The sequence below is a fragment of the Centroberyx gerrardi genome, chromosome 14 (assembly GCF_048128805.1).
Source record: "Centroberyx gerrardi isolate f3 chromosome 14, fCenGer3.hap1.cur.20231027, whole genome shotgun sequence".
Lineage (NCBI taxonomy): Eukaryota > Metazoa > Chordata > Actinopteri > Beryciformes > Berycidae > Centroberyx > Centroberyx gerrardi.
This window is the reverse complement of record NC_136010.1, coordinates 11,176,066-11,197,830: the sequence shown is the minus strand read 5'-3', so window position 1 is coordinate 11,197,830 and position 21,765 is coordinate 11,176,066. Positions and strand designations below refer to the sequence as shown.

Sequence of the window (21,765 nt, the reverse complement as noted above, 5' to 3'; positions counted from 1 at the left end):
GATCAAACATGCTGCACTATTGGATTCTGTTTTGTGTGTGTGTGTGTGTGTGTGTGTGTGTGTGCGTGTGTGTGCCTGTCTAAACATGTGTGCAGGTCTTGTGTCCTGTCATGGCTTGTTTTTAAATATTAACCACCTCCAGCTGTGAAGATGTGTAGGGGGAGGAGGTGGGACGGAAGGGGGGAGAAAAATAAATGAGTACATGCCCCCCTTTACCCCCTCCTCCCTCAGGGTGTCCGCCTGTCTGCCGAGGCACCAGGCTGAAAGACACAGAGGGAGGGACAGGGAGAGAGAGAGCGATTTAGACGCACAGAGAGAGGAGGAGAGAGTGCTCACCGAGGAGCGAGATGGACTGATAGAGTTAGGTATTAGCGGAGAAGGAGAGCGAGAGATTATAAGGGTCAACGAGTAGGAAAAGAGAGGAGGGGGTCCGGAGAACAAGGTGGTGCTGGTGGGGGGTGCTGGTGGGGGGTAGATGATCAGGCCCCCTACAGAGTGAATTATTCATAGGCATCCCTTTCCTGTCGGCACAATTTGCCCTAAATTCACCCAAATTCATAATTCATATGAGCCCCTCGCCATAGATTTGGTTTTGGTCCCAGACTGATGGTGTCCGTCCGTACCTGGCTTCCTTGGTCTGGCTGTCTGCTTCTCTTCCTCTCTCCCTCCCGCCCTTCTCCTTCTTCTTCTTCTCTCTGGCAGGATCATACTTAATGCATGAGCCTGTTGCAGTGAGACAACTCTCAGACCCACTTTGTCGGTACGGCAGAAAAATACCACAAATCATGTGAAATAATACGGACTACCTGTTTCTGCTCTGCTCTACAGTTCGCTACGTGACGCAGACATGTCTTTTATCATTCGCCGCGGAGAAGATTGCCTTTCTTACAAGCCGCTCTCAGGTTTTCTCAAAGTATTTCTGCTTAGGAGCCCAGCCATATAATAGGAACTGCCAAAGAGCGATGAGTGCCCATTTTCTTGTCACCTTTTTATCAATCTTCTTCCTCCACTCTTTCAACTCCCTCGGTAGCTGACACTAAAAGCTTTTTTCCACTCCCCCTCCGATCACTTTTCACAACACATTTCATATTCCCCCCATCCTCCTCTCCTCTCCTTCTCCTCTTTCTATATTCAACGCTTTCTCTCCTCCGTCAATTTAATAAACTGCAGCACTAGCACTCTGCCTCGGACAATAGGCAATATGGCTGATTAATTCAATATCTCCAACTTTATTGGAAAGGGGCTTTACGGCGCTGAGTGTGAAACCAATATCTCCTTCATGGCCGTGCGCCTTGTTTAAAAGGCCAAGTAACGTGTGGCTCAAGACCGATGATCCACGGTCAACTCCGAATGGAAATTTACTAGAAAAAAAAGCCGCAGCGCTACAGCTTATCTGGAATCAGGGTACACAGACAGCACATTTATCAATACCGCTATTAGCATAAGCTCCACCATTTACTACTTTGCAATTCCCACTAGTGTCAGTGGGGTGATAGCATGCAGGCTGTCTTTCCTTCATTTTTTTCAAATCCTGCTCTTCTTCCGATGAAGACAACCCCCCCCCCCCCCCTCTCGTTCTGTCAAGGGTTAGGGGTTAATATTGGAGTGACAAAAAGCTGGAGAAAATAAAGGTTGTCAGAGGAGGGGTGGGGGCAGCCACCCACTCTCCCTATCCTGGTTGCCATGACAACAGGGTCTCCACACAGCATCCCCCCTTGTACATACAAATTCAGTTATTCATACACATGGACACTAACGGGTTTGCGGTATCGCTTACTTCATATGCGCACGCACGTACACACACTCACTCATTTGCTGGTGCACACACACACGCACACAGGCTGTCTCTCAAACACACCTTCACACACATTCATGTATAAGTACAAATACTGGATGTCTGCATATATAGCACGCATACACACACACACACACAGGTGGGCATGTGAACCTTCAACACACACAAAAACCCACACACACTCATGGGAACAGGCAGGGAGCATCTCAGTTACAGCTTAAATACTCAAAGGATTTTGATCTTTATAAGGCTAAATCCTCTTCAGACTTGTCAGATTGAGAATCAAAGGGAGTAAAGACAAAGACAAAAGCAGTTCTCTGAGACAAAACAGAGGTACAAGATTCTCTCTCTCTCTTTCTCGCTCTCTCCCTCTCTCTCTCCTTCTTACACACACAATCATTTCTCCTATGGCCGAGACTGTAGAGGAAGGTACCGCTGCCTTGATTTATTTATTGATGTTTTTCCCCTTAAGACACAATGGGAATGGTAGAATAAAAGAAGCGGTGAATAATTTAAGGAGGAGGGAGTGGACTCATTAAGACATCCGTGAGGCCTGGAGAGGAGAGGTGGATGGAGGGATGGAGGGATGGAGGGATGGAGGAACGGCGGAGAGAAAGAAGGGCAACACCGGCGGGAGATCAAAGGGGGGCGTCACAAAGTCGACAACAAAAGTCTGAAAAATTCATAGAAACTGAAAACAAAGAGAGAAAGAGGAAGGGTGGCAAGAACAAAAAGAAAGAATTAAAATACAGAGAAAGAGAGAAAAACGAGGCAGGTAAAAAATGCGGACCGTAAACAAGTGAAGTGGAAGAGAGAGATTTGGATATGGGATCAGTGACCAGTAAAAGGCCTATAACGATCACAAAGCAGGGGTGTTGCCTTGGTGTAATAGAGTGTATCGGGTTCCCTGAATGGCTGTGTGTGTGTGTGTGTGCATGCATGTGTGTTCATGCGTGTTGTGTTGTGTGTATCAGTCAGGATCAGGCTGTGTGTCAGCAGGTCAGCTAATCCCTTGTCAGTTAATGGAGCCAGTCTTGCAGATGGAGTGCTGCCTCCAGCTCTCTCTCTGCTTCTAGCATGTTAGCTGCTGCTCACTTAGCACACAATTTATAAGGTAATTTGCTTAGGCTCGCCTGTCAGTCAATTAGTCACAGGAAATGAGCGTATGTGGTAAAAAAAAAAAAAAAAAAAAGATCAAACAGAATGGAGATTTGTGTGTTTGGGTGGTTAAAATCATGACTATATACACTTATAGCAAGGTTAAATATATAAAAAATCTGGCCAGTACAGTAATATCATGTCTCTTCTCCATTTCCTTGCATTTTACCTGTAATCTAAATCTGATGGATACAGAAAGAAAGCAGACTGCCCAATCTCATTGGAAAAATAAACAGAGAACAACAAAAAAAGACAAAAAGGCATCTCAGCGAGTATGAATGAAATAAAAAACCTTCTAACAGCTAGGCTAAATCAAATATTCTCTGTAGACTGAGTGAGAAACACATGTATATATACACACACACACACACACACAAACACACACTCTCCACACCCTGCCCCATTCTTGCCTGTGGGTGTCATTTGCTTCGTTAGCAGCAGCATCAGTCAGATTTTGTGCCTGTAGCACAAAGCTCGCTAATTACAGACACACCCAAGGTGCCATGCAGAAGACACAAGACGCGATACACACAAGCACGCACAAACACACACTCATGGACGCTTACATCATTGGGCACGTAAACGAACGCTGTGTAAATCAGGAACACAAAGAGCTCAGTACAGAAACTCGTATGTACATGCTGTCTCGTATGTGCTTCTATACTTTGCTGTGACAGAATGGCTTACTGTACATAAAGCAGAGAGGTAATGGCGTTAGCCGGGGTAAAGAGGGGTAATCATGACATTATGAAATTAAGCGGAAGAGCTATTAGGAGTGACCTTCTCCCTCTCCTCCCCGCTTCCTATTCTGTCTTTTGCTTCGTCCTACAGTTCCTCTCTCTCTCTCTCTCTCTCTCTCTTTATCTCTCGCAGTCAGCCTCCCCTCCTTTCTCCCACTGCTCCGGAGCTAACTGCCTTGCTCTTGTTTTTCTTATTTAGACGCACATTCACCTTTACTGTCACTTACTTTTCTTTTTTTTTTTACCTTTGCGAAGACATAACGCTGCTCGGAGCTGAGTGGAGATCCTTCGGTAAATGTGTGTGTATGGGCCTTTATCTAGAGGGAGATCAGACAGGTGAAAAGGAGAGATTTTGTTTCCGTGCGTATGTGTGTGTGTGGGCATGTGTGCATACTGTACTGTATGTGTGCGTATGGTATCAAGATGGAGTCAGGCAGGTGTCAGGCAGGCCAGTAGAAAACAGCTGACATCAGTAGAGTATGCTCCAGTGTTCGCCCTGACACCAGAGACAGCAGCTTAAGACTGCTGGAGACGACAACCAGCACCAACAACACAAACAGCATGTAACAGCACTAGAGGGAAAACAAGCACTGAAGTAGATGCTTGAATAGCCATACCATGGCATATGCCTAAGAGCAGAAAACATAAACATTTACATGCTGTGTGCTGTAATGTCGCGTTATTATTCAAGTCAGCCATGCACACATAAAAAAACCTGAAGGAAAACAGCGGAAGAAAAAGCGCTAAGATCCTCTAAGACAAGAAGTAGTGAGAGGAGGCGGTGAAATGTCTCAGGTGTGAATGGGAGCATATGTGTGCGCATGTGTGTGTGTGTGTGTGTTGCATCATCTGAGGAGCGTAGGTGAGGGTGGGTTTGTGTTGGCTGTTCGCAGGTAGCGATGTTTGTGCAGTCAGTCATGCAGCAGACGGAGAGAGGAGGAGGAGGGAGCGATCCCTTGGGTCAGGTGATAAGTGGCCCATATAGCGCCGGAGAATACAGCTGCCAGCGGCTCGTGTGACACGCGAGGACACGTGGTCGCCTCCGCAGGGACCATCGGCACGCCACGCCCTGAGGAGAGGGGAGGGGTGTGTGTCCGTGTGTGTTTGTGTGTGTGATGGATGACCTACAGCTCTCCTCCACAACAGGTCAACCGTTTGAGACCCTCACGTCACGTCACAATTACGCTGTCGATCAAAGAAAAGACATAATAGCGGGAAAATATCTCAAGCAGAAAAGATCTCAAACAAATTTGCCAAATGTGACATGGTGAAGCGTCTTTGTTTTATCTAGTGATTTCGGTGTCTCTTTTTTCTGTGTCTCTCATTTCTAAACCACAGGTTGGTTGTTTTCATATATAGGATATTTCATAAAGGTACATTTTTGATCCATCGTTTCCCCGCAGACAGCTCAGTGGTGAGATTTAGACTTTGCTGGAAACATTTGTCAAGGTCTTCTTGGGTTGGATGTAATCCCTGCCAGTCCTCTCCCACCACCACAGGGAAATGAGCTGCTGGCAGGACAAGGTCAGACACAGAGCTTGGCTAATACATTTGCATGGAAAGGCCCCGGTGGCTCAACGACTGTGGGAAAGTGGCTGGATTTGTTTGTTCCTGAGCCCAATGCTGGGCTTGTGGGAGCATGCAGAGTCACACATTAACATATAGAAAGTAGGAGAATGAAATCATACACATACACACACAGATATGCAAGCATGTACACACATACAAACATTCGTAAGAATGTAATGTAAGAATCATCAAAGTAAAGCAGAAATGAGAGAAATACATGTAAATTATCAGTGATTACAAAACACCCAAGGATCTCTTGAAATAAGATCAATCAGATTTTTCCATATTAATTGACTAGATTAGGGCGGAGAAGATGTAGTTTTGAATGGCTCATGTGACCTGGTGACTCACATCATCACAATGATTAACCAGCTCAGACAACTGCTTCTTGGCAACTCCATTAACTTTGTTAAAAGTTGCAAAAGCAGCACTTCCCCTTAAGTGCTCCTGATCTAATCAGATACTAGGCCTTCTGGGGACGAGGCAGGAGATACAACTCCACTAAACGGCTAGTAAATGCCTATGGACTGGAAAGAGAGAGTGGGTGGATGAGAACGAGTGAGAGACAGACAGAAGGGGAAACTAGAGAAAGAGATTTTGTGTGTGTGTGTATGTGTATGTATGTAACTCCCTGTATTCTTGTCTCAATCGAAAAACTCTTTCTAGTCTGCAACTAGTCCAGAATGCACTAGAACTAACAGGAGAGATCATTTGAGCCCCATTCTAACCAATTCCATTTGATTTTAGAATCCATTTTATGATTTTATTGATTACTTTTAAAGCAATAAATGGCTTAGCCTCAGCTGATATAATGGAGCTTTTATCTTCCTAAGTACAAAAGCGTAGTCTTAGATCTACAGACAAAGCTCTCAGTCAAAAGGTTATTAATGGAACAATTTACCTGACAAAATACAAATAGCTAACTCTCTATCTCCTTTAAAGACACAATTAAAATTAAATTATTAAAATTAAAAACTCATTTATATAAAATTGCTTTTAACTGCTAACATTGATATTGCAGTTTTATAGATTAGTTTGATGTCCAATATGGTCATTCTCTTTTTGCTGCTGCTTTTTTTTCTTTCTATGTTTCTATGTTTGCATTTGCTGTATTTCTTTTTTGCTGTTGTTTTATTCGATGTAAAGCAGTTTGTAACTTTGTTTCAAAAAGTGCTACGTAAAGTACGATTATTATATATATATTTTTTCTTCTTCTTATCATTATTATTATTATTATATAAGTGTGTGCAGAGGCTCAGAGGCTGGTAGCCCCACCAGAGCTGCTGCCTCTCTCCACATCAGTCTTCATCTTGATCCAGCTGTAACTGCATGTTCCTGTCGCTCCATCATCACACACACAGGAATACAGCCAAGCCAAGAGATGTGTGAACACTCGCTCACACTCTCTCACACACATGCACACACACACTTACGCACACACACAGCACTAGACCGAGCCTTGAATGGTATGGTTTGGGTAATTGTCTGGCAAGTGAAGTCAGTTTAAAGGGATTTGCCTGCCATTCAAATAGAGTTGAGTGAGGATAAAAGAGGGCAGAGAGACATGGGAGACGGACTTTGCATGGTGATCTAAGCTACTGGGCTTGGATGCTGCACTTAGCTCATTGGTAGGCACCACCTGTGTGTGTGTGTGAGAGAAAGAAGGTGTGTGTGTGTGTGTGTGTGTGTGTGTTTACTTAGGAGGTGGGAAATCGGTATCTTATGCATGACTCATTTTGTTTGTAATAGCATGTGTACGTGTGTGTGTCCGTGCTCATTTCAGCAGTGTGTACCAAGTCTAGGTGTCAATACTCCCACCTCCCCTTCCTCTTCTCACCCCACTATCACCATGACAACCCCCTGACTCCAGCCCAGCCGCACACAGCAAATATTTCTCTCCCCTCCCCCTCCTACACATTCATCCTCCTCCCATTCCCCACTCCCTATCTCTCTCTCTCTCTCTCATTCTCTTGCTCATCTGTCTCTACTTTCTTCTCTCCACCTTCATCTCTCGTCTCCTGCGTCTCCTTCTCGCGCTCTTTCCCCATCTCTGGCTTTCTCCAGTTCCCCTGTTATGTCTACATGCTATCTGTACTTGAAAGACTTCCTCGTTTCCGACTGCCGTCTTCGCCTAAAGTCTATCTCTTATTTGCGCTCCTCTCTCTCTCTCTCTCTCTCTCTTTCGCTCTTATTCTCTTTCTTTCTCCGCTCCTCTCCGCTCCCTGCTGACTGCTTCTCGCTCTTTGCATCACTCTCAGCAGCATGAAACTCCCCTCACTCTCCTCCTGCACTCCTCTCTTCCACCCCTCCCCCTCTTCCCCTTCTTCTCCTTCCCTATAGAAGGAAACCTATGGAACTCTGTCTCCCAGCTGTCCTGCGTTACATCTTCATTACAACCAGCCAGCCTAGATCATACAGAATGCAATTACAGGTAGCATCCTATCAACCTCTGCCATCAACTCTTATCAAGCCTGTGGAAGCCAAGGGAAATTTGCACAGACTGGCACAGCATCAATAGTCCCCCGACCCTAAGTGGCTGACTAACTCCCATCGCATCTGTTATCATTATCATCAGCAAACCGTTTCAGCTCCGTAACTAAATCCAATCATTACCAATGGAGTCCACGGCGGAAATCTATTTGAGGCGGAGCGGCTTGTCCTCTCCAACAGAGGAGGGCCAGGCTCCATCAAAGGCTGTGGCGTTATCTGAGGCACGCAGCCCCGTCTCTGCTGCGGTCTGGGCCAACCCCCCCCCACCCCCCCCCCCCCCACCCCCACACACACACACACACACACACACACACATCGCTACACAGGCTCCAGCCCTCCACGCACCACTGTGTAGTGGTGCAAAGAGATCAAGGACATGACATTTTCCGGAACGTGCACCAATTTTCAACACGGCACGATATGAAAGAAAGTAAACAGACAACCTGTTCCGCCCCGTCTGTGTTTGTATCGGTCTGTGTGTGTGTGTGTGTGTGTGTGTGTGTGTCTTCTCCCATCAGACAGTGAAAGGGAGTGACGAGTATATCTGTTTTTGCATTTTCCCATCCAGAGGGTATAGAGTGAATAAGCAAAAAAAAAAAAGTGTTTCATCCCTTCTCTGTTTATACTGTTGTGTGTGGCTTCACTGGTCCTCTCTTCCCTCTCTTCCACACTCCCCTCCCCTCCTCCTCCTCCTCCATCATCTTCCCCTCTTCTCCCTCCTGGGGTATTGCCGCCTCACAGAAGGCCCAGCTGTGGCCAAAGCTCCGCAGTCTCTCTTCCCTCTTTTCCTCCCGCTTTGCTTCAATTATGAGAGATGACAGAAGGGGTTGGCCTCCATTCCAGTGAGAGAGAAAGAGAGGAAGACAGAGAGAGAGAGAGAGAGAGGGGCAGAGTAGAGAGAGAGGACAAGGGGATACAGAGGAAGCTGTGGTGACCTTTCCCTGCGGCTAAAGAACCAGTTGATGAGCTTCTCATACAGAGTTAGACCAACAAGGTCTGACAATCCACATACACACTGTATACACACACACACACACACACACACACAAAACGCAAAAAAGCTTTAGACACACGTGCATCCTCACACACACACAGTGAAGTGCACGAACATAAACACAACACACAACCCCCAATACACACAAAAACACACACTCAAAGATCTTCTCATGGGTGAAAGGGGCCGGTGGCAATATTGTAGTTCACCATAACCCTCTGCCATGAAGACTGGTAACTTAATCATCATCATGTCAAGCATGTGGCCCATGCTTTAAACATGCTGACCACGTTGGTTCCTATATAGGACACATAGACAGCCAGTCAGCAAATACTGCCAACTACACTGGCATCGGCCCACTCATCACAAAAAAAAGGGCCAAACAATACAGCGCTTGCAAGACGAAATGTCTCAAACGCTCCAAAAATACCTCAAAGATTTTTTCCTCTATTAAACTTGATAGGGGGAACCAGCTTTTCTGACACTTGTGGAGGTGTCTGTGTGTGTGTGTGTGTGTGTGTGTGTGTGTGTGTGTGTGTGTGTGTGTGCGTGGGGCCGACACAGAGGGGACCAGTGTGTATGATGTCAGCACAGCTAGTAACAGCCTTGTCACTAACATTTACTGTTGGTTTGTTGTTGCCCTCTGAACCGCAGGCTGGTCAAAACACCATTCACTACACAGACACAAATAAAACACCGACTGTCTGGGGAAGAGAGGTACAGAGAGGGAGAGAAGGAAAAACTGAAGAAAAAGAAAAAATGAAAGTCGAGAGGGAGGGACAAGAGATCGTTCCCTATTATTAAGGTGAGCGCAAAGAGAGACTGAGAGTTACGAGGAGGAATAAAGATGGATGACATACGGCACACTTAGAGAATGAAGTCATTGCAGTGCTGAAGACATGTTGATTCAATCATGTCAGTTCAGTCTGCAGGCAGTCCTACTATCTGTGTCTGGGGATGCGTTCCCTTCCTGTTATGTAATTAGTGTCACAGAGTCACTCTGCACACAGCCGGAGAGGATGCAGGTGAGCTGGATGTGTGTGTGTGTGTGTGTGTGTGTTGAGTGTGTTTGTTGCATGTGTATGTGCGTGGCAGGTGTGCATCTGCCTCTGCACTCAGTGACATTTTAATCGCTACAGGATATCTCTCCTTTAACAGACCCCCCCATCTCTCTCTCTCTTTCTCTCTCTCTCTCTTCCCGTATCTTTCTTTCTTTATCTTGCCACGTTGTCTTCTCATCTTCCACATTCTCGCGCTTCAGTTCGGCTCATCCCCCTGAGCAGGATTACACTTTAATGGTACAATCAACATTATTAAAAGGTTACTGATAATAGACCTCCTTTCTTTAGTTAGCAACGCCCCTCCTGCTTCCTTCCTCCCCTGCCCCACCCAACCGTGTAAGGCCCGGAGGATGAGGTCTTTGCTTATGTGTATAATTACCCCGTTAAGCTCGTTAACAATGTCCGGACCCTCTGTCTATTCTCTCTCCCCTCTCTCCTTATCTCGATGGGGTTTGTTCCCTCTCCCTTCATCTCCCTCCTTCCCCCCACCCCATGTGACATCTGCACCCCTGAATAAATCTATTTTCTCTTTTTGTTGCTCCTGTGTTTTCTCTTGGGGACTGCGCTTCTTTTCTTTTCCTTGTATTAACTGCTAGTCTCACCACGTCTCTTTTCATCGATCCCTCCCACTTCATTCAGTCGTCTCCTCACCCCCTCGCCCTCCGGTCCAGTAGCAAAGTAGCTTTCTCACCTCGCAGCAACAAGTTCAAGTCACGAGCTGAGTTCAACAACCAATGAAAACAAAAAAAACACTACTTTACCAGAACTACACCCCACAAAAGTGTGGCCACAAACACAAAGTTGTGTTACAGTTCAGTTGTTCCTGCTGTGCAGCGGAGCATGATGGCCGATGTAAACAGACAGTTTTAAAGCTAGATACAGATACAGAGATACAGAGTTTCATTATTCCAGCTCAGACCCTGCATGAGGCTCTCAGTGGCTCCATGCCCAATTACCCCTGATTAAGTCCAAGAGCCAAATTCAAGCAACACCAATTTGCTGATGGAAAAGCACAAAACCCACATTCACAAAAGGAAAAACAAGCACACACACATGGACAACATCCATCTCAGGTAGATAGTGCACGGTGTGTGCGGCTGGCAGTGTGACCTCATTCATTCTGGCTATACTCGGCTATGAGCTGATGAGGATGGATGATGAGAGGGATGTAGGCCATAAACGTGTTTATACATGGCAGAACGGGTTATATAAAGCCATGCCTCATTGTTCAAAGTCTCCCTAAAATGGCCATAAAAATTGTAAGTAATCATTCAATGACAACGTTTTTTCATTCATTCATTTTCTCTACCTCCTTAATTCTTTTCAGGGTTGAAGGGGGGCCACACTAGGCGGAAGGCAGGGAGACACTCTGGACCGGTCGCCAGTCCATCGCAGGGTTAACTTGTTTTAATCATCAATTATTTTACTTTTTTTTTTTTTTTTTTTTGTTATTCAATCCAGTAATGCCGAACAAGTGTGATATATGGTACCTTTGAACCACAGCAGATCATATGACCAAATACATGGCAAGTAAAATACACCTTTGGGTTTATAAAAACTTTTCAAAACCCATTGGAAAAACTGAAAAATGCATGGATCAAGCTGAAAGCAACAGCTGTGACAACAGCGATATAGAAACCCATACGAAACGTGCAGACAGGATAGTTTAAGTCCTTCTGAAGGAGGTGGTAGCTTACGGAGAAGGGAGAGAAACAGAGGCAACATGTTTACCTGTATGCACTCTTCTCTACCCTTTCTCTGCCCTTCTCTCTCCTTACTTAATCCTTGCCATTTTCTCTCTTTCTCTCTCTGTACTTGAAATTCTCCCCCGCTGTTCCTAATCAACTCTCCCATTCTCCAGCTCTTTTCCTACCATCCTCCCTCCTTTCTCTCCATGCCTCTTGTCCCATGTTACCCTCTTGCACCCGTGCGCCCCCCTCGTCTCCTCTCCTCCAGCCAGTGTCTGTGTGTGTTTGTGGTGGGTGTAGTGTGTAATAGGATGGCACAGTAGGTGAGATTAAATTAGGCCAGTGTATGGGGATTACAACCCACTCAAAACCTGATCCCCTCCCACTCTCTGTAATCCAGCCCTAATGAATATATCATGGCTGACACAGCAGATAAAGCGCCCGCTGGAAACTACAGTCACAACACCACAGAGACACAGAGAGGAGAGACGTACCGACAGCCTGTTTACTTACTACACCTGCAAAATACTTGAGGATCCGGTGTCGAGTGTGTGCATGGGCGCTCGTGTTTCACGCCCCATCTATTCCAGTTACGGTTGATTCACATGAACTGTAGGTAAAGGGTGTGGGAGGCCTGACCGGAACAAAATCAATACACGCGAATATAAACACTCAAAATAAGCCTTCAGCTGGATTGACGACAAGATCAAACCGTATACTCTGTGCTGCAACTGTTCTGCATGTGAGTGAATCATTCGTGCCAGACATTCAGTGTCAAGCAGTCACCCTCAATTCAGCACACTTACTCTAATGCCTCAGTGAGTCCAACAGACAGCTTCTGTCTCCCTTCCTGACTCTATTTGTCTCTTGGCTAAGTCCTCTTCTCGAACATACCACGCACTACTTCCCTTCTTATCACCGCAATTTATAGACCCAGTCTGATACATCGGTCTACAACTGAAGCACAATGTTTCCAGATTGGATTTCCAGAGGAGTGTTATCTTGACATTGAGGGTAAGCTGCTGTAAAATCCAGGTGCACTTGCCGCCAGTGGTTCATTGGCCAGTCCCAGAGGTGTAGGGGTGTCAGACTCTATGTGTTCCTTTATCTTCAATATTGTGACCTAGTCCAGGTCACCGGAAAGAGCTATGTGTCAACTATTTGATCCTGATGATGCCCCAGTGCCCCGAATGTCCTCAGCTTTGGTGAAGCAGTAAAACGCATACTCCAGGAGGCATTCAGCCGTCACTGTCAAATCCCTCCTCTGCAAAAGATGAGGTTGTAAATACGGCTGTGTGCCCGTGACATGTTGAGACATCACCCCTCATGATAGGGTCAAGCTCTGTTCACTGGGTTAGATCTTCTTTTATTGGCTTTATTTGCTGTGCAGTCTCCATCATGTCGAAGTACAATGGAGGAGGGTATCTGGCGGAAGCTGTGACAAGCCAGCGGCATTAGCATGTGCTTCTGACCTGTGGTATATGATTGTAAGAAGCCCCCAGCACTGCATTCTGCTGGCTGTTAGAGTTGGTATGCGTACCAAAAATGGAGGTCAGAAGACAGTAGTCGGTAAACAGTATGGTAGGTGTCAGTGTGGAAAGTAAGTGTGCGCTGGGAAAAAAACAAACTGGGCTGAGATAAAACGTTAAGCCGAGGAAGTCGAGGAGCATTGTCAAGGGGAAACTGGCAAACAAAAGGTTCAACCAACAGTTCTGGAGAAGCCTGTCAAAAACTTCGGAGAGCGGTATGATGCAACTTACAATGACAAGGAGCAGACTCACAAGCTAAGGCAGGAGGAAGTGAGAGGTATCGAGGGCCCCGAAGTGTCTTAGTAGGGTGGCTTTGTGTGGAACTACCTACGTCTAACCAAACAGAGGAGCTAAACTGCGTAGAGGGAGCACTGCAGGAGTGTAGCGCCCGCTGTATCAGTGGGAGAAAATGGAACCCAAGAGAAGCAGTTCAGCAGAAACAGTCAGCGCTCAGACATAAAGATGCTGTAGGGCCGGTGCTTTATGGAGTAGGGCGACTCCGTCAAGGACAAGGAGAGACGGCTGTTGAGCAAATCCATTAGTAGGAGGAAGCAGCAAGGCTGTCGCTCAGGCAAAGCAGGGGCATCTGACGTGATGTCTAACAGCCGCAGTATGAGTCCAAAACAAAAGAACAGCAAGGAAGGAGGACGGGAAAAGATCTTGGATGTTTACTTGCTAACCATAAAATATCGAGGAAGCATCGGATCGTGATTTGGCTGATGAGAACTCATTTCAAGAATGACACATTACATCAAATCTAGCTAGCATAAATGAATAGCGCTATAGTACCGAAACGGCAATATACTGAGAGTGAAACAGCTGGGAAAATGAATACCTGTGCATCACAAAGATTGAAATGTCCCACTTGTCCTGACGAATATGTACGTCGTTCTCTTTCAGTCTTCCCTGTGCCTTGTAAAGAGTTGGTGTTGGTCGTTTCTTTTCTGGTGCCAGGATGTCATGCAGTTAGCAGTTAGTTAGCAGGAGTTAGCAGGAGGACTTGATCAATAACCTTTTGAAACACTGCAGACTCTGAGGTTATCCAAACAGCAAGTGTCAGTATCTATAGATCCTCTGGTGCGTTGTGTTGGTAAGATACTTTTGTGACTTCTTAACATGCATCTGCAGACAGGTCTGGTTTCTCTCCATGAGCCACACCAAACAGTTTGTACTGATCAACTGCTCACATCACTAGCTTGCTAAATTGCTAGCTAGCTAGACTGATCTAGACTGGTCACCTTGAAATCTAGACAGAAAGTTTAGCATATTGTTCATTTAGCTCTCCTTGCCTTTGCCATTCAAGCCATGGCAAAAAGTCTCACCTGTAAATATTCCAATTTTACCATCTCCAGGTATTTGTGCAGGTGGCTCAGCTTCTTCTTAAATAGTTTCTCTGAAATGAGCCAGACAGCTGCACTGGCCATGACCTCCATTCTGATTGGCTTTCATTCCAATAATGCTGCGGAGGCTCCTTGGTAAGTAATGTGTCTTCTGGGTTTGTGTCGCTGTTACCTAGCTTCCCTCTATGCAGTTTTTTTTTTCCCCTTGAATGATTATTCTTTGTGAGTGTCCTTGGTTTATTTCCCTCCTTTACATTTGCAACTCCCAGTGTCCTTTCTTGTCATAGATGTGGCATACAAGCTCTTTTTCCCCAACATTAAGATGATGGGCGGTGCCTCAGTTTTCTGCAGCGGTAACGTTCCAGGCTGCTGCAGTTCCTTTGCTACTATAGGTTCATCAATACAGTAATCTCTGCGGCTGTCGTTAGTGTGATTGTCTTGAGTAAGCAAGTGTTTTAATATGGCCTCGCCTCTTCAAACCAAACACAATCCAGTCATTGAGGGCATCATCCACAGCTGCATCAATTTAACAACAGTTAGTTTTTCCAAGCTCTGCCACATCGAATAATTATTTCACCTTCCTCTTGATTTTGTTTGTTTGTTTGAAACCTGAACCACACAAGTTTTAGCCCCCATCATGTAGAGAAACGTGGCCGACATGACTTATAATTTTACTGTCTTACACAAAAATGTGAAATGTTCTGTAAACATTCCAAAGCTCTACACTTTCATCAAATGTTGCATTGACAAAGATTTCTAACTCACAGCTCCTACAGGGCGTGGCGTGGGTGGTGCCATGGCAACAACTCCGACAGCCAATGGTTAATGACGACACCAAAGAGTCAAAGTTCAAGGATTTATCAACGGTGGCAACTGCTTTGGGCAACTGAGTGTAAATCCTTTCATATGTTTTTTTCATTATTTTGAGAAGCCTTGTCTCTGTCTGTGTGATTTGTGTTCGCTAACAGTTTGCAGATAACAGACAATGCTTCTGTATATAGGTAGTAATAAATAAAATCTTACAGTTAATGAAGGACTAAAGAGAGGTGTGAAATAAAAGCATAAATAACTTTCTCTCAATCAGAAAAAGATAGTAAATGGCCTAATTTTAGAGATATTTTTTACACAAAAGCCAATAAACCAACAGTCATTGTCCCTTACTGTATTTCAGTCATGTGGCCATCTGACACTTTGCAGTAACTTTCACAAATGAAAGCCAATAACCCAACAGTTCTTGTTATTTAGTATATTCATGAGGCCATCTGATACTTAGTGGTACCTTTCACAATGACGACTCAAATGCCTCTACGGGGGCACACACACACACACACAGTGTCAACAGACAACAGAACGCTTCATAGAGACACATGTGCAGTTAGGGAGCATACTGTACAGAGGGTCAATTGAGTCTAATTTTAGTCACTGATTTGGACAATAAAGCCTCTTTGATGGAGCTGACTTCTGGTCAGATGGAGTGACGGAGCAGGGGATTTCTCTCTGTTGCCCAGACAAAGACATCATTTTGTCAGAGAGGCAGAAAAAGAAGAGGAGAGCATCAAGGTCAATGAAAGCAAAGAGGTCAGACTCTGAGTTTCTCATCTCATTCATTCTTATCTGTAGCTTCAGTGGTTTACTGGTTTCCTGCTTGGTTCTTTGTTTTAAATTAACTGAGCTGAAGAAATTTAATTCATAGGATAAGAAAATGTATGAATCTATGAGCCATGCTAATGACAGGATTATATGGATTTTTTAAGTAACACAGAATCGGTGTATTTTTTAGTTTTTACCATATTTGAAGCTTTTTTCCTACAACATCATCTGTGTTCTCCAAATTTGTTTGACTTATTGGATTGTCAGTTATTAATTTCTCTCATGACTTAAAGTAATAACCTCCATGGGGTTCCAGTTTTGTAATTTTAACAGGCAATATCATATTTGTTACCTAAGGGAATTCTCTCATTTCTCGTCTCTCATACTATCACAGCTGAAAGCTGTAATAAGGTAATTCACTCTGTCAAATTAATTTAATTTCCATATACGATGCCTCTATTTGTGCCCTTCTCTTCATCACAGGTTCAATTGTATAATTGGGTTGGATTTATGAGTCTTTGTCTAAAAGCCTCTTTCTGGGAAGGCCAATAGGAGTCTCAGTCATTATTTTGATTAAGGCCCTAGAGTGGGCTTCTCTGCCCACCACCGCATGAATACAGACATGACATGTTAAACCAAAGAAACGCACAATGAGAAGAGAAGGGGAAAGGGGGACAATGAGGCAGTAAAGGAAGAATGGATTACCTAAGTTGACAGGTTTGCCCTCGGAAGAGAGAACGGGACTTTAAGTGATGACTGGCACACAGAAACTGCTCTGTCAATCCTCCTCTACCTTGTCTCATCAGCCTGATCTTCTGTATCTTTCCATCATCTCCATACCGTCCTGCTGTCTTTTAAATCAATCCCTTCTCTCTTTTTACATCTTTCTCCCTGCCTGCCTCCTTTCATCTCTGCAAATTTTATTCCCCTCTTTTGCAGACCTCCTTCCTTCCTCCTCTATTCTCTGTAATCATGTACCCGTGGCTGGCCTGTCAATCCATCTGACCCTTGGCTCTCTAAATCACCACAATGTATTCTCCACCCAAACCCTGACAGCGTGTCTGCACGATCCCCCACTTGACACCCAGTGGGCCGACTCCCATCTGCACAATCTAAATCAAACAGCCTCCAAGCCGCAGCCAGGGGGGAAACTGACTTTCCATCTTGACAGCATCCTAAAGACACACAAGCACGCAAATGCAAGCACACACACACACACACAGAAAAAAAGAAAACTCAAAGGAGTTGACTCGCAAGCCTTTGAATCTGCGCTTGTGAGTTTACAACTTTACAACTGCTATTCTCAAAGGAGGATAAAAGAGCAGTAAAGAAAGCAGAGAGATGAAACTGTTTTTCTTGACACTTCAGTCTGAGAGTTAGTTCACTCTCTTAACCCTTGCTTTACCTCATCTTTGCTTTAATGATTGAAACTCTGGAAAGTGTCAGGAGCGGTCTTTGATCAGCGGCGGGCGCCTAAGTAATAAGGCTGGGGAGGCAACATTACAGAATGTCTAATTTGGTGCACTGCAACAGGATGTTCTGCTGTGTGTATCTGTGAGAGCACTTGTTTTTGTGCGTGTGTAATTGTGTGTGTATTATCTGCAGACAGAGGTACATTTATACAGATGTGTGTGTGTGTGTGTGTGTGTGTGTTTGGGGAGCAGGATGACTGGTGCCCTGAGGCTAGAACAGGTGGCTGAGGTGCAGTGGGCCGGCGCAGCGCTGCTCTTCCCCGGAGTTCCTCCTAACTGGCAGATTGAGAGCAAATCACTCCCTCTCCTCCCACACAACACAACACAATCTCTCCACTTCAACCGGAGGACAAAACGAGGTTGGAAACAGGCCAGTCTCTGCCATTATCATCCCATAAAAATTAATAGGGCAAAACCATAAATATATGACCGTACATTGCGGGGCTCTCCACCTCTCTGCTTTACTCACAATATTCATCACAATTATTATCTGTGAATACGTTTAGAAATCCTCCCCTTATTCTTTTCGCCTTTAATTTCCTGGGTGTCCTCCTTCTTCTCTGCTCTCTCTCTCCAGCCCATCCTCCCTGTGACCTTGCCCTTTCCTCTATCCTAGTTGATCCCTCCTTCTCTCTCTCTCCTCTCAGACAAAACCTATAGCACTACACATACATTACTGGATGCAAAGTGCTTTGCCTTTCAAATGGGAGTCCACCCTCTTCTCTCTATGCCTCATCCTTTACCTTTTTTTCATCTTACTCTAACCTTTTCCCCCGGCTTTTTCTCTCTCTTTTCATCGCACATCTCTCTGTCCCTCTCCCCTCCCGTAAATCACTGTGTCCATCCATCTCTCTGATGGAACAGCTCAATTAACCAGCTAGCGTCAGAGGGGAGATTACACTCTGCGCCATACTGTAGCGAGCGTAATCATACACTCAAGTCTGGCCAGCTCCTCCGACAACAACATCTCTACAGCACCAGTCTAGCAAGCCGCCTGCCACTGCCATACAAACACTATTGCATTAAACAGTATGATAATGTGGCCAGCAGTGGGTCTCTGGAGCATTGCTGCCACAGACACACACATACACGCACACACACACACACAATCACACACTCCCACATACACACACCCTCTTCAGCAGCAGCTATATCTTGATCTATTGTATGTATGTGTGCAGTGCAGTATGTTTATGGATGTTGTACAGCTGGTAACAAGTCATTGTCAGGCGCAGTGCCTCCCCTCCCCTCCAGTCCCTTGACTCGGTTCATCTGGGACAGGCTGCAGGCTACCGAGGCATGGAGGGAGGGAGAGACAGAGAGGGAGGGAGAGAGGGAGAGACAGAGACAGAGAGAGAGGGGGAGAGAGAGGGAGAGACAGAGACAGAGAGAGAGACAGAGAGGGAGAGAGAGAGAGAGAGGGAGGAGTGGGTTCACTCAAAAATACACCGCTGACACGCACACAAACAGTTGCACAAAGATACGTGCGCACACACACACAGACATCAGACAAACACACCCACACAACCAGCAGACCGAAACATTAATAGCCTTTAACGCCTGGTTCTGGCAACACTGTTTTCTATGTGATTAATACAATTGGTGGAACGTTGTCTATTTTGCGCCGTCAGGTAGAACAGATGTGTTACGGGCTACAGAGGGAGGAGCAGGCAGCTGGCTGGCGTTCAGCCAGGTGAGCGGCTTCTTTTCATGGGCACACCTCCACAGTCTGTTTGGAGCGCTGCCCCACCCTTATTTTCACTTCCCCTGATATCTCCCTCCATCTCTCTCTCCATCTCTCTCTCTCTCCTGTTGATATCTAAATCTCTTTCTTTCCCTCCCCTCCTCTTTCTACCTTCCTCCCTCTCTTTCTTCCCCCCATAGTCCATAGTTTAAGGTTACCCAGTTCTTTCTGTCTGCCCAGGGAAAGAGAACAGGCCTATTGCAGCAGTCGGAGATGAGATCAGTAGAGTAGAACTGAGATGTGCTGTGCTGCGCTGTCCACCACACAGTTGAGCTTCACCCTCCACATCACTGAATACCGTAACAACACATTGCAATCATGGGCTATACTTAACAACATTAAGCCACTCTGCTATTAGCTGGGGGAGGGGAGGGGAATGTGGAGGAGAAAACCGAGATTTATACTAAGGTAGCAAGGCAGAGAGGGAGAGGTAAAGCAAAAAGAATTCTATCTGCATGGGAAATTACTCACAGTTGGCAGGAAAATGTGTGGTTGAAATTTGCAATACCTGCATGGTAATGCAACAGATTTAAAGTATATTTGCATAATCATTTTTTCACATTTGGTAGGGAATTGTAAAGAAGGGCTGTTGATGCATATTTGCAATATATGCATGGCAATGTGACAGACTTAAAGTGCATTTAAATACACCTTGCAATGACAAACAATACATAAACATCTTTGATACTTTATAAACAAGCAAAAAATCACATTCAATCACAATCTTTCACATAAAATATTCCAACTAGTTTTAAACACAAGACTTAAAACACAAATTCTAAGGTTAGGAACGTCATAGACAAGAAAATAATATCGTAAAATCTTACATTTAAGGCAATATTCTAATATTCAGCAGTAATGTGTTCAGTGTGTTCAATGAGGCAGCACAGCAACGCACAGCATTGCTGTGTATTCAATATTAATATCAGAGTAGACCCTGTTGCATGCAACACACTGACTGTTCACTCAGCAAAATATATGCACACATAACAAAAAACCCTTTTTCTAGTGTACCAACAGGTTATCCTGATCTGTTACTACTTGCCTTCAGCATAATTTAACTCACAACAAAAGTAATGTAATGCAATACGACAATGCACTATATTCAGCCACAACCCCCATCACTGAAATAAAGAAATCTTTCTAGATTCCAGTGATTATTTCTACAAAGTAAGGGCCTTGAAATAGCTGTAATTTGACACTTTTTCCAAACCACCGACGCACCGCAGAAGAAAAAAATACATTACTGCCAAAGACGTGACATTCATGTAAAAACCTATCAAAGTCATTTACATGAACCAGACTACCATCTTGTGCCGCCAGTGGAGGTACAGATGTGCCAAAGGTGTGATTCCATAACAAGCCACCTCCACCCAACAGCCTAATTAATCCGCTCACCAGCTCTCTGCCTCTGTCTTTCTTGTTAATGACAAACTGTCCATCTCATCAGGAATAGCTGCCCCTCTCTCTTACCTCCACAGGGATGCTGCTTCTTCCTCTGGCAACTCCTTGCGTCCTTTTTTTTTGTTTTCTTCCTCCTTATCTAGTTGTGCCGTTTCCTCCTCTTCTCTATCAAATTGATTGTGCCCCTCTCCTCTGTGCTGATGCTGCAGTGATAGAAAAACACACCCTCTCTCAGCCGCTCTCTCCCTCCCTGACTCTCATTGGCTGCCTGTTAGAGGTGACATCACCCTTCTTCTCTGCCTGCCTCCCTCCTCCCCTGTTCCCTCCCTCCCTCCCTCCCTCCCTCCCTCCCTCTCTCTCTCTCTCTCTCCCTATATGCCTCTCTTCGCCTCGCTCTATGTGGATCCTGACCATTCCTTTATTCTCTTCCCACCCTCCCCGTCCTCTATCCACTCCCTCTGTCCTCTCCTTGTCTTCCTCCTCCCTGCAGACGGTCTCTGTGGCTGGATTAGTAGGGCCAGGTTCCAGCCAGTAGCCCCATGCCAGAAAGCCACAGCACAGTTAAAACTGCTCCTATATGCAGCCAAGCAGAGCCAGCATAACAATATACCCATTAGCATAGAGCATAGAGCACACAGCCTATGGCCCTTTAACGCTTCCTCTCCCTTCTCCTCTGCACCAAGCCGGCAGCTAATAGCCTGTACAGGTGAAGTGACAGCTATTAAGGTTTTGTATCAGTAATCTCTACGCTCCGCTGAGCCCCTCTCTCATAAGCTTGTTTAATTCATTCTGTCACTAAGACATCGACTGGGTTTCAGTTAATAATAGTGTAATCAAAGGCATGAGTGTGGCAACTGTTATGTAACGCTGGTGAATAAAAATGTGTCATGAATTAGTGCCGTCTTTTATCTGTGTCTGCGGGGCGGGCCGAGGAGAGGAGACGCAGACGCACTGATTTGAGGGTAATGAAGGGCTGGTGATCTAGAGGCTGTCTGGCTGTGTTGTGACATGATAGCAGCGCAGTTACAGGGTTGATAAACTGCGATCCAGCATGCATGGTGACAGAGACCTGCTATATGATATGATACTCGCTCTGCTTTGGGGTGGTCGGTGCTGATCACACACACACACACACACACACAGAAACATTCACATACGGATGCATTTTGATCTGATCCTGAAAATACAGGA

General features: G+C 45.3%; 1 protein-coding gene across 1 annotated transcript in view; it reads right to left on the bottom strand.

Moving 5' to 3' along the window:
- l1cama (L1 cell adhesion molecule, paralog a) overlaps window positions 1-20,757 on the bottom strand; it is a 44,885-nt gene extending 24,128 nt beyond the window's left edge. The window contains exon 1 of the mRNA XM_078288107.1: window positions 20,644-20,757. The gene's annotated coding sequence lies outside the window, so the exon portion shown is untranslated. The remainder of the gene's footprint in view (window positions 1-20,643) is intronic.
- Window positions 20,758-21,765: the final 1,008 nt, after the last annotated feature.